The following is a 12500-nucleotide window of genomic DNA, read 5'->3' on the forward strand; positions in this document are numbered from 1 at the left end:
AGGCCTCGCCACGCGCACGCGCTTCCCCGCGAAACGGAGCCCAAACAAAACTTTAAACCGGACCCACCGAGCTGGGACGGCTTTTTCCGGGAAGATAACCGCGCACATACCGCTGCCCCCCGTGCCAACTTGAATTTAGAAACCGTCCCCAGCGAAATCCCACGTTCGGAGCGCAAAACTGCACGTTTGGAGCCACATTTTGTCTGAAGCTGGAAACCTGCATTCAAAGCTGGAAAAGGTGCTCATTGACAGGCATCTCCACTTCGGACCTCGTAGCACCTTCACCCGGGTGGCGTTGGAAAGGTCTGGGCGAGGGGCACACGGGAGGTCAGGCTCGCCACGCGCACAGCGCTTCCCCGCGAAACGGGAGCCCAAACAAAACTTTAAACGGACCCACCGAGCTGGGGACGGCTTTTTCCGGGAAGATAACCGCGCACACCGCTGCCCCCCGTGCCAACTTGAATTTAGAAACCGTCCCCAGCGAAATCCCACGTTCGGAGCGCAAAACTGCACGTTTGGAGCCACATTTTGTCTGAAGCGGAAACCTGCATTCAAAGCTGGGAAAAGGTGCTCATTGACAGGCATCTCCACTTCGGGACCTCGTAGCACCTTCACCCGGGTGGCGTTGGAAAGGTCTGGGCGAGGGGCACACGGGGAGGTCAGGCTCGCCACGCGCACGCGCTTCCCGCGAAACGGGAGCCCAAACAAAACTTTAAACGGACCCACCGAGCTGGGGACGGCTTTTTCCGGGAGATAACCGCGCACACCGCTGCCCCCCGTGCCAACTTGAATTTAGAAACCGTCCCCAGCGAAATCCCACGTTCGGGCGCAAAACTGCACGTTTGGAGCCACATTTTGTCTGAAGCTGGAAACGTGCATTCAAAGCTGGGAAAAGGTGCTCATTGACAGGCATCTCCACTTCGGGACCTCGTAGCACCTTCACCCGGGTGGCGTTGGAAAGGTCTGGGCGAGGGGCACACGGGGAGGTCAGGCTCGCCACGCGCACGCGCTTCCCGCGAAACGGGAGCCCAAACAAAACTTTAAACGGACCCCACCGAGCTGGGGACGGCTTTTTCCGGAAGATAACCGCGCACACCGCTGCCCCCCGTGCCAACTTGAATTTAGAAACCGTCCCCCAGCGAAATCCCACGTTCGTAGCGCAAAACTGCACGTTTGGAGCCACATTTTGTCTGAAGCTGGAAACCTGCATTCAAAGCTGGGAAAAGGTGCTCATTGACAGGCATCTCCACTTCGGGACCTCGTAGCACCTTCACCCGGGTGGCGTTGGAAAGGTCTGGGCGAGGGGCACACGGGGAGGTCAGGCTCGCCACGCGCACGCGCTTCCCCGCGAAACGGGAGCCCAAACAAAACTTTAAACGGACCCACCGAGCTGGGGACGGCTTTTTCCGGGAAGATAACCGCGCACACCGCTGCCCCCCGTGCCAACTTGAATTTAGAAACCGTCCCCAGCGAAATCCCACGTTCGGGCGCAAAACTGCACGTTTGGAGCCACATTTTGTCTGAAGCTGGAAACGTGCATTCAAAGCTGGGAAAAGGTGCTCATTGACAGGCATCTCCACTTCGGGACCTCGTAGCACCTTCACCCGGGTGGCGTTGGAAAGGTCTGGGCGAGGGGGACACGGGGAGGTCAGGCTCGCCACGCGCACGCGCTTCCCCGCGAAACGGGAGCCCAAACAAAACTTTAAACGGACCCACCGAATTGGGGATCATCAATCCTGGGAAAATAACCACACACACCGCTGCCCCCCGTGCCAACTTGAATTTAGAAACCGTCCCCAGCGAAATCCCACGTTCGGGCGCAAAACTGCACGTTTGGAGCCACATTTTGTCTGAAGCTGGAAACCTGCATTCAAAGCTGGGAAAAGGTGCTCATTGACAGGCATCTCCACTTCGGGACCTCGTAGCACCTTCACCCGGGTGGCGTTGGAAAGGTCTGGGCGAGGGGCACACGGGGAGGTCAGGCTCGCCACGCGCACGCGCTTCCCCGCGAAACGGGAGCCCAAACAAAACTTTAAACGGACCCACCGAGCTGGGGACGGCTTTTTCCGGGAAGATAACCGCGCACACCGCTGCCCCCCGTGCCAACTTGAATTTAGAAACCGTCCCCAGCGAAATCCCACGTTCGGGCGCAAAACTGCACGTTTGGAGCCACATTTTGTCTGAAGCTGGAAACGTGCATTCAAAGCTGGGAAAAGGTGCTCATTGACAGGCATCTCCACTTCGGGACCTCGTAGCACCTTCACCCGGGTGGCGTTGGAAAGGTCTGGGCGAGGGGCACACGGGGAGGTCAGGCTCGCCACGCGCACGCGCTTCCCCGCGAAACGGGAGCCCAAACAAAACTTTAAACGGACCCACCGAATTGGGGATCATCAATCCTGGGAAAATAACCACGCACACCGCTGCCCCCCGTGCCAACTTGAATTTAGAAACCGTCCCCAGCGAAATCCCACGTTCGGGCGCAAAACTGCACGTTTGGAGCCACATTTTGTCTGAAGCTGGAAACGTGCATTCAAAGCTGGGAAAAGGTGCTCATTGACAGGCATCTCCACTTCGGGACCTCGTAGCACCTTCACCCGGGTGGCGTTGGAAAGGTCTGGGCGAGGGGGACACGGGGAGGTCAGGCTCGCCACGCGCACGCGCTTCCCCGCGAAACGGGAGCCCAAACAAAACTTTAAACGGACCCACCGAATTGGGGATCATCAATCCTGGGAAAATAACCACACACACCGCTGCCCCCCGTGCCAACTTGAATTTAGAAACCGTCCCCAGCGAAATCCCACGTTCGGGCGAATAACTGTGAATTTTAAGCCCCCGTTTCTCTCAAGCTGGAAACGTGCATTCAAAGCTGGGAAAAGGTGCTCATTGACAGGCATCTCCACTTCGGGACCTCGTAGCACCTTCACCCGGGTGGCGTTGGAAAGGTCTGGGCGAGGGGCACACGGGGAGGTCAGGCTCGCCACGCGCACGCGCTTCCCCGCGAAACGGGAGCCCAAACAAAACTTTAAACGGACCCACCGAATTGGGGATCATCAATCCTGGGAAAATAACCACGCACACCGCTGCCCCCCGTGCCAACTTGAATTTAGAAACCGTCCCCAGCGAAATCCCACGTTCGGGCGCAAAACTGCACGTTTGGAGCCACATTTTGTCTGAAGCTGGAAACGTGCATTCAAAGCTGGGAAAAGGTGCTCATTGACAGGCATCTCCACTTCGGGACCTCGTAGCACCTTCACCCGGGTGGCGTTGGAAAGGTCTGGGCGAGGGGGACACGGGGAGGTCAGGCTCGCCACGCGCACGCGCTTCCCCGCGAAACGGGAGCCCAAACAAAACTTTAAACGGACCCACCGAATTGGGGATCATCAATCCTGGGAAAATAACCACACACACCGCTGCCCCCCGTGCCAACTTGAATTTAGAAACCGTCCCCAGCGAAATCCCACGTTCGGGCGCAAAACTGCACGTTTGGAGCCACATTTTGTCTGAAGCTGGAAACGTGCATTCAAAGCTGGGAAAAGGTGCTCATTGACAGGCATCTCCACTTCGGGACCTCGTAGCACCTTCACCCGGGTGGCGTTGGAAAGGTCTGGGCGAGGGGCACACGGGGAGGTCAGGCTCGCCACGCGCACGCGCTTCCCCGCGAAACGGGAGCCCAAACAAAACTTTAAACGGACCCACCGAATTGGGGATCATCAATCCTGGGAAAATAACCACGCACACCGCTGCCCCCCGTGCCAACTTGAATTTAGAAACCGTCCCCAGCGAAATCCCACGTTCGGGCGCAAAACTGCACGTTTGGAGCCACATTTTGTCTGAAGCTGGAAACGTGCATTCAAAGCTGGGAAAAGGTGCTCATTGACAGGCATCTCCACTTCGGGACCTCGTAGCACCTTCACCCGGGTGGCGTTGGAAAGGTCTGGGCGAGGGGGACACGGGGAGGTCAGGCTCGCCACGCGCACGCGCTTCCCCGCGAAACGGGAGCCCAAACAAAACTTTAAACGGACCCACCGAATTGGGGATCATCAATCCTGGGAAAATAACCACGCACACCGCTGCCCCCCGTGCCAACTTGAATTTAGAAACCGTCCCCAGCGAAATCCCACGTTCGGGCGCAAAACTGCACGTTTGGAGCCACATTTTGTCTGAAGCTGGAAACGTGCATTCAAAGCTGGGAAAAGGTGCTCATTGACAGGCATCTCCACTTCGGGACCTCGTAGCACCTTCACCCGGGTGGCGTTGGAAAGGTCTGGGCGAGGGGGACACGGGGAGGTCAGGCTCGCCACGCGCACGCGCTTCCCCGCGAAACGGGAGCCCAAACAAAACTTTAAACGGACCCACCGAATTGGGGATCATCAATCCTGGGAAAATAACCACACACACCGCTGCCCCCCGTGCCAACTTGAATTTAGAAACCGTCCCCAGCGAAATCCCACGTTCGGGCGCAAAACTGCACGTTTGGAGCCACATTTTGTCTGAAGCTGGAAACGTGCATTCAAAGCTGGGAAAAGGTGCTCATTGACAGGCATCTCCACTTCGGGACCTCGTAGCACCTTCACCCGGGTGGCGTTGGAAAGGTCTGGGCGAGGGGCACACGGGGAGGTCAGGCTCGCCACGCGCACGCGCTTCCCCGCGAAACGGGAGCCCAAACAAAACTTTAAACGGACCCACCGAATTGGGGATCATCAATCCTGGGAAAATAACCACGCACACCGCTGCCCCCCGTGCCAACTTGAATTTAGAAACCGTCCCCAGCGAAATCCCACGTTCGGGCGCAAAACTGCACGTTTGGAGCCACATTTTGTCTGAAGCTGGAAACGTGCATTCAAAGCTGGGAAAAGGTGCTCATTGACAGGCATCTCCACTTCGGGACCTCGTAGCACCTTCACCCGGGTGGCGTTGGAAAGGTCTGGGCGAGGGGGACACGGGGAGGTCAGGCTCGCCACGCGCACGCGCTTCCCCGCGAAACGGGAGCCCAAACAAAACTTTAAACGGACCCACCGAGCTGGGGACGGCTTTTTCCGGGAAGATAACCGCGCACACCGCTGCCCCCCGTGCCAACTTGAATTTAGAAACCGTCCCCAGCGAAATCCCACGTTCGGGCGCAAAACTGCACGTTTGGAGCCACATTTTGTCTGAAGCTGGAAACGTGCATTCAAAGCTGGGAAAAGGTGCTCATTGACAGGCATCTCCACTTCGGGACCTCGTAGCACCTTCACCCGGGTGGCGTTGGAAAGGTCTGGGCGAGGGGCACACGGGGAGGTCAGGCTCGCCACGCGCACGCGCTTCCCCGCGAAACGGGAGCCCAAACAAAACTTTAAACGGACCCACCGAATTGGGGATCATCAATCCTGGGAAAATAACCACACACACCGCTGCCCCCCGTGCCAACTTGAATTTAGAAACCGTCCCCAGCGAAATCCCACGTTCGGGCGCAAAACTGCACGTTTGGAGCCACATTTTGTCTGAAGCTGGAAACGTGCATTCAAAGCTGGGAAAAGGTGCTCATTGACAGGCATCTCCACTTCGGGACCTCGTAGCACCTTCACCCGGGTGGCGTTGGAAAGGTCTGGGCGAGGGGGACACGGGGAGGTCAGGCTCGCCACGCGCACGCGCTTCCCCGCGAAACGGGAGCCCAAACAAAACTTTAAACGGACCCACCGAATTGGGGATCATCAATCCTGGGAAAATAACCACACACACCGCTGCCCCCCGTGCCAACTTGAATTTAGAAACCGTCCCCAGCGAAATCCCACGTTCGGGCGCAAAACTGCACGTTTGGAGCCACATTTTGTCTGAAGCTGGAAACGTGCATTCAAAGCTGGGAAAAGGTGCTCATTGACAGGCATCTCCACTTCGGGACCTCGTAGCACCTTCACCCGGGTGGCGTTGGAAAGGTCTGGGCGAGGGGCACACGGGGAGGTCAGGCTCGCCACGCGCACGCGCTTCCCCGCGAAACGGGAGCCCAAACAAAACTTTAAACGGACCCACCGAATTGGGGATCATCAATCCTGGGAAAATAACCACGCACACCGCTGCCCCCCGTGCCAACTTGAATTTAGAAACCGTCCCCAGCGAAATCCCACGTTCGGGCGCAAAACTGCACGTTTGGAGCCACATTTTGTCTGAAGCTGGAAACGTGCATTCAAAGCTGGGAAAAGGTGCTCATTGACAGGCATCTCCACTTCGGGACCTCGTAGCACCTTCACCCGGGTGGCGTTGGAAAGGTCTGGGCGAGGGGGACACGGGGAGGTCAGGCTCGCCACGCGCACGCGCTTCCCCGCGAAACGGGAGCCCAAACAAAACTTTAAACGGACCCACCGAATTGGGGATCATCAATCCTGGGAAAATAACCACACACACCGCTGCCCCCCGTGCCAACTTGAATTTAGAAACCGTCCCCAGCGAAATCCCACGTTCGGGCGCAAAACTGCACGTTTGGAGCCACATTTTGTCTGAAGCTGGAAACGTGCATTCAAAGCTGGGAAAAGGTGCTCATTGACAGGCATCTCCACTTCGGGACCTCGTAGCACCTTCACCCGGGTGGCGTTGGAAAGGTCTGGGCGAGGGGCACACGGGGAGGTCAGGCTCGCCACGCGCACGCGCTTCCCCGCGAAACGGGAGCCCAAACAAAACTTTAAACGGACCCACCGAATTGGGGATCATCAATCCTGGGAAAATAACCACACACACCGCTGCCCCCCGTGCCAACTTGAATTTAGAAACCGTCCCCAGCGAAATCCCACGTTCGGGCGCAAAACTGCACGTTTGGAGCCACATTTTGTCTGAAGCTGGAAACCTGCATTCAAAGCTGGGAAAAGGTGCTCATTGACAGGCATCTCCACTTCGGGACCTCGTAGCACCTTCACCCGGGTGGCGTTGGAAAGGTCTGGGCGAGGGGCACACGGGGAGGTCAGGCTCGCCACGCGCACGCGCTTCCCCGCGAAACGGGAGCCCAAACAAAACTTTAAACGGACCCACCGAATTGGGGATCATCAATCCTGGGAAAATAACCACACACACCGCTGCCCCCCGTGCCAACTTGAATTTAGAAACCGTCCCCAGCGAAATCCCACGTTCGGGCGCAAAACTGCACGTTTGGAGCCACATTTTGTCTGAAGCTGGAAACCTGCATTCAAAGCTGGGAAAAGGTGCTCATTGACAGGCATCTCCACTTCGGGACCTCGTAGCACCTTCACCCGGGTGGCGTTGGAAAGGTCTGGGCGAGGGGCACACGGGGAGGTCAGGCTCGCCACGCGCACGCGCTTCCCCGCGAAACGGGAGCCCAAACAAAACTTTAAACGGACCCACCGAGCTGGGGACGGCTTTTTCCGGGAAGATAACCGCGCACACCGCTGCCCCCCGTGCCAACTTGAATTTAGAAACCGTCCCCAGCGAAATCCCACGTTCGGGCGCAAAACTGCACGTTTGGAGCCACATTTTGTCTGAAGCTGGAAACCTGCATTCAAAGCTGGGAAAAGGTGCTCATTGACAGGCATCTCCACTTCGGGACCTCGTAGCACCTTCACCCGGGTGGCGTTGGAAAGGTCTGGGCGAGGGGCACACGGGGAGGTCAGGCTCGCCACGCGCACGCGCTTCCCCGCGAAACGGGAGCCCAAACAAAACTTTAAACGGACCCACCGAGCTGGGGACGGCTTTTTCCGGGAAGATAACCGCGCACACCGCTGCCCCCCGTGCCAACTTGAATTTAGAAACCGTCCCCAGCGAAATCCCACGTTCGGGCGCAAAACTGCACGTTTGGAGCCACATTTTGTCTGAAGCTGGAAACGTGCATTCAAAGCTGGGAAAAGGTGCTCATTGACAGGCATCTCCACTTCGGGACCTCGTAGCACCTTCACCCGGGTGGCGTTGGAAAGGTCTGGGCGAGGGGCACACGGGGAGGTCAGGCTCGCCACGCGCACGCGCTTCCCCGCGAAACGGGAGCCCAAACAAAACTTTAAACGGACCCACCGAATTGGGGATCATCAATCCTGGGAAAATAACCACACACACCGCTGCCCCCCGTGCCAACTTGAATTTAGAAACCGTCCCCAGCGAAATCCCACGTTCGGGCGCAAAACTGCACGTTTGGAGCCACATTTTGTCTGAAGCTGGAAACCTGCATTCAAAGCTGGGAAAAGGTGCTCATTGACAGGCATCTCCACTTCGGGACCTCGTAGCACCTTCACCCGGGTGGCGTTGGAAAGGTCTGGGCGAGGGGCACACGGGGAGGTCAGGCTCGCCACGCGCACGCGCTTCCCCGCGAAACGGGAGCCCAAACAAAACTTTAAACGGACCCACCGAGCTGGGGACGGCTTTTTCCGGGAAGATAACCGCGCACACCGCTGCCCCCCGTGCCAACTTGAATTTAGAAACCGTCCCCAGCGAAATCCCACGTTCGGGCGCAAAACTGCACGTTTGGAGCCACATTTTGTCTGAAGCTGGAAACCTGCATTCAAAGCTGGGAAAAGGTGCTCATTGACAGGCATCTCCACTTCGGGACCTCGTAGCACCTTCACCCGGGTGGCGTTGGAAAGGTCTGGGCGAGGGGCACACGGGGAGGTCAGGCTCGCCACGCGCACGCGCTTCCCCGCGAAACGGGAGCCCAAACAAAACTTTAAACGGACCCACCGAGCTGGGGACGGCTTTTTCCGGGAAGATAACCGCGCACACCGCTGCCCCCCGTGCCAACTTGAATTTAGAAACCGTCCCCAGCGAAATCCCACGTTCGGGCGCAAAACTGCACGTTTGGAGCCACATTTTGTCTGAAGCTGGAAACGTGCATTCAAAGCTGGGAAAAGGTGCTCATTGACAGGCATCTCCACTTCGGGACCTCGTAGCACCTTCACCCGGGTGGCGTTGGAAAGGTCTGGGCGAGGGGGACACGGGGAGGTCAGGCTCGCCACGCGCACGCGCTTCCCCGCGAAACGGGAGCCCAAACAAAACTTTAAACGGACCCACCGAATTGGGGATCATCAATCCTGGGAAAATAACCACACACACCGCTGCCCCCCGTGCCAACTTGAATTTAGAAACCGTCCCCAGCGAAATCCCACGTTCGGGCGCAAAACTGCACGTTTGGAGCCACATTTTGTCTGAAGCTGGAAACCTGCATTCAAAGCTGGGAAAAGGTGCTCATTGACAGGCATCTCCACTTCGGGACCTCGTAGCACCTTCACCCGGGTGGCGTTGGAAAGGTCTGGGCGAGGGGCACACGGGGAGGTCAGGCTCGCCACGCGCACGCGCTTCCCCGCGAAACGGGAGCCCAAACAAAACTTTAAACGGACCCACCGAGCTGGGGACGGCTTTTTCCGGGAAGATAACCGCGCACACCGCTGCCCCCCGTGCCAACTTGAATTTAGAAACCGTCCCCAGCGAAATCCCACGTTCGGGCGCAAAACTGCACGTTTGGAGCCACATTTTGTCTGAAGCTGGAAACCTGCATTCAAAGCTGGGAAAAGGTGCTCATTGACAGGCATCTCCACTTCGGGACCTCGTAGCACCTTCACCCGGGTGGCGTTGGAAAGGTCTGGGCGAGGGGGACACGGGGAGGTCAGGCTCGCCACGCGCACGCGCTTCCCCGCGAAACGGGAGCCCAAACAAAACTTTAAACGGACCCACCGAATTGGGGATCATCAATCCTGGGAAAATAACCACACACACCGCTGCCCCCCGTGCCAACTTGAATTTAGAAACCGTCCCCAGCGAAATCCCACGTTCGGGCGCAAAACTGCACGTTTGGAGCCACATTTTGTCTGAAGCTGGAAACCTGCATTCAAAGCTGGGAAAAGGTGCTCATTGACAGGCATCTCCACTTCGGGACCTCGTAGCACCTTCACCCGGGTGGCGTTGGAAAGGTCTGGGCGAGGGGCACACGGGGAGGTCAGGCTCGCCACGCGCACGCGCTTCCCCGCGAAACGGGAGCCCAAACAAAACTTTAAACGGACCCACCGAGCTGGGGACGGCTTTTTCCGGGAAGATAACCGCGCACACCGCTGCCCCCCGTGCCAACTTGAATTTAGAAACCGTCCCCAGCGAAATCCCACGTTCGGGCGCAAAACTGCACGTTTGGAGCCACATTTTGTCTGAAGCTGGAAACCTGCATTCAAAGCTGGGAAAAGGTGCTCATTGACAGGCATCTCCACTTCGGGACCTCGTAGCACCTTCACCCGGGTGGCGTTGGAAAGGTCTGGGCGAGGGGGACACGGGGAGGTCAGGCTCGCCACGCGCACGCGCTTCCCCGCGAAACGGGAGCCCAAACAAAACTTTAAACGGACCCACCGAATTGGGGATCATCAATCCTGGGAAAATAACCACGCACACCGCTGCCCCCCGTGCCAACTTGAATTTAGAAACCGTCCCCAGCGAAATCCCACGTTCGGGCGCAAAACTGCACGTTTGGAGCCACATTTTGTCTGAAGCTGGAAACGTGCATTCAAAGCTGGGAAAAGGTGCTCATTGACAGGCATCTCCACTTCGGGACCTCGTAGCACCTTCACCCGGGTGGCGTTGGAAAGGTCTGGGCGAGGGGGACACGGGGAGGTCAGGCTCGCCACGCGCACGCGCTTCCCCGCGAAACGGGAGCCCAAACAAAACTTTAAACGGACCCACCGAATTGGGGATCATCAATCCTGGGAAAATAACCACACACACCGCTGCCCCCCGTGCCAACTTGAATTTAGAAACCGTCCCCAGCGAAATCCCACGTTCGGGCGCAAAACTGCACGTTTGGAGCCACATTTTGTCTGAAGCTGGAAACCTGCATTCAAAGCTGGGAAAAGGTGCTCATTGACAGGCATCTCCACTTCGGGACCTCGTAGCACCTTCACCCGGGTGGCGTTGGAAAGGTCTGGGCGAGGGGCACACGGGGAGGTCAGGCTCGCCACGCGCACGCGCTTCCCCGCGAAACGGGAGCCCAAACAAAACTTTAAACGGACCCACCGAGCTGGGGACGGCTTTTTCCGGGAAGATAACCGCGCACACCGCTGCCCCCCGTGCCAACTTGAATTTAGAAACCGTCCCCAGCGAAATCCCACGTTCGGGCGCAAAACTGCACGTTTGGAGCCACATTTTGTCTGAAGCTGGAAACGTGCATTCAAAGCTGGGAAAAGGTGCTCATTGACAGGCATCTCCACTTCGGGACCTCGTAGCACCTTCACCCGGGTGGCGTTGGAAAGGTCTGGGCGAGGGGGACACGGGGAGGTCAGGCTCGCCACGCGCACGCGCTTCCCCGCGAAACGGGAGCCCAAACAAAACTTTAAACGGACCCACCGAATTGGGGATCATCAATCCTGGGAAAATAACCACACACACCGCTGCCCCCCGTGCCAACTTGAATTTAGAAACCGTCCCCAGCGAAATCCCACGTTCGGGCGCAAAACTGCACGTTTGGAGCCACATTTTGTCTGAAGCTGGAAACCTGCATTCAAAGCTGGGAAAAGGTGCTCATTGACAGGCATCTCCACTTCGGGACCTCGTAGCACCTTCACCCGGGTGGCGTTGGAAAGGTCTGGGCGAGGGGCACACGGGGAGGTCAGGCTCGCCACGCGCACGCGCTTCCCCGCGAAACGGGAGCCCAAACAAAACTTTAAACGGACCCACCGAGCTGGGGACGGCTTTTTCCGGGAAGATAACCGCGCACACCGCTGCCCCCCGTGCCAACTTGAATTTAGAAACCGTCCCCAGCGAAATCCCACGTTCGGGCGAATAACTGTGAATTTTAAGCCCCCGTTTCTCTCAAGCTGGAAACGTGCATTCAAAGCTGGGAACAAGGGCTTCATGTACAGGCATCCCCACTTAGGAACCTCGTAGCACCTTCACCCAGGGCTCGTTGGATAGGTATGCCCGAGGGGAACACGGGCACATCGAGACCCGCGGCCGCACGCGCATTTCCCCGACGCTGCGAGCGAAACAACATTTCAAACACGCCTACCGAAATGGGGACACTTTTTTCGGGGAAAATAACCGCACACACCGCTGCCCCTTGCCCTCACTTGAAGAACAAAACCATCCCCAGCAAAATCACACTTTCGGGCGCCAAACGGTGCATTTCACACCCACAAAATACTCAACAAGTCAAACACACTCTCACACTGCAAAATTTGGGAGCCCCGGGGAACAACACTACACTCTTGGCCTCCCCGGGGAACAGCACTCCCAGGGCGGCAAGCACACCTCCGGGGAGGACCCCCCTGCACTACCTGATCACCGTGGGGCCCTGTGCACCCACTCTTAAGCACCCCCCCTGTGTTAAAACCAAAATAACCCCACTTTAAGAAGTACGTGCCCCTGGGCATCCCCTGCTTACAGTGCCCGTGCCCCTGGGCATCCCCTGTTTACAGTGCCCGTGCCCCTGGGCATCCTCCCATTGACTCCCACTCAAAATGGACTTAGGTTTTGGAGGCTAAAGTGCCTGTGATGCAGTGCCCCTGGGCATCCTCCCATTGACTCCCACTCAAAATGGACTTAGGTTTTGGAGGCTAAAG

Source organism: Osmerus eperlanus, chromosome 4 (genome assembly GCF_963692335.1).
Source record: "Osmerus eperlanus chromosome 4, fOsmEpe2.1, whole genome shotgun sequence".
Taxonomy (NCBI): Eukaryota; Metazoa; Chordata; class Actinopteri; order Osmeriformes; family Osmeridae; genus Osmerus; species Osmerus eperlanus.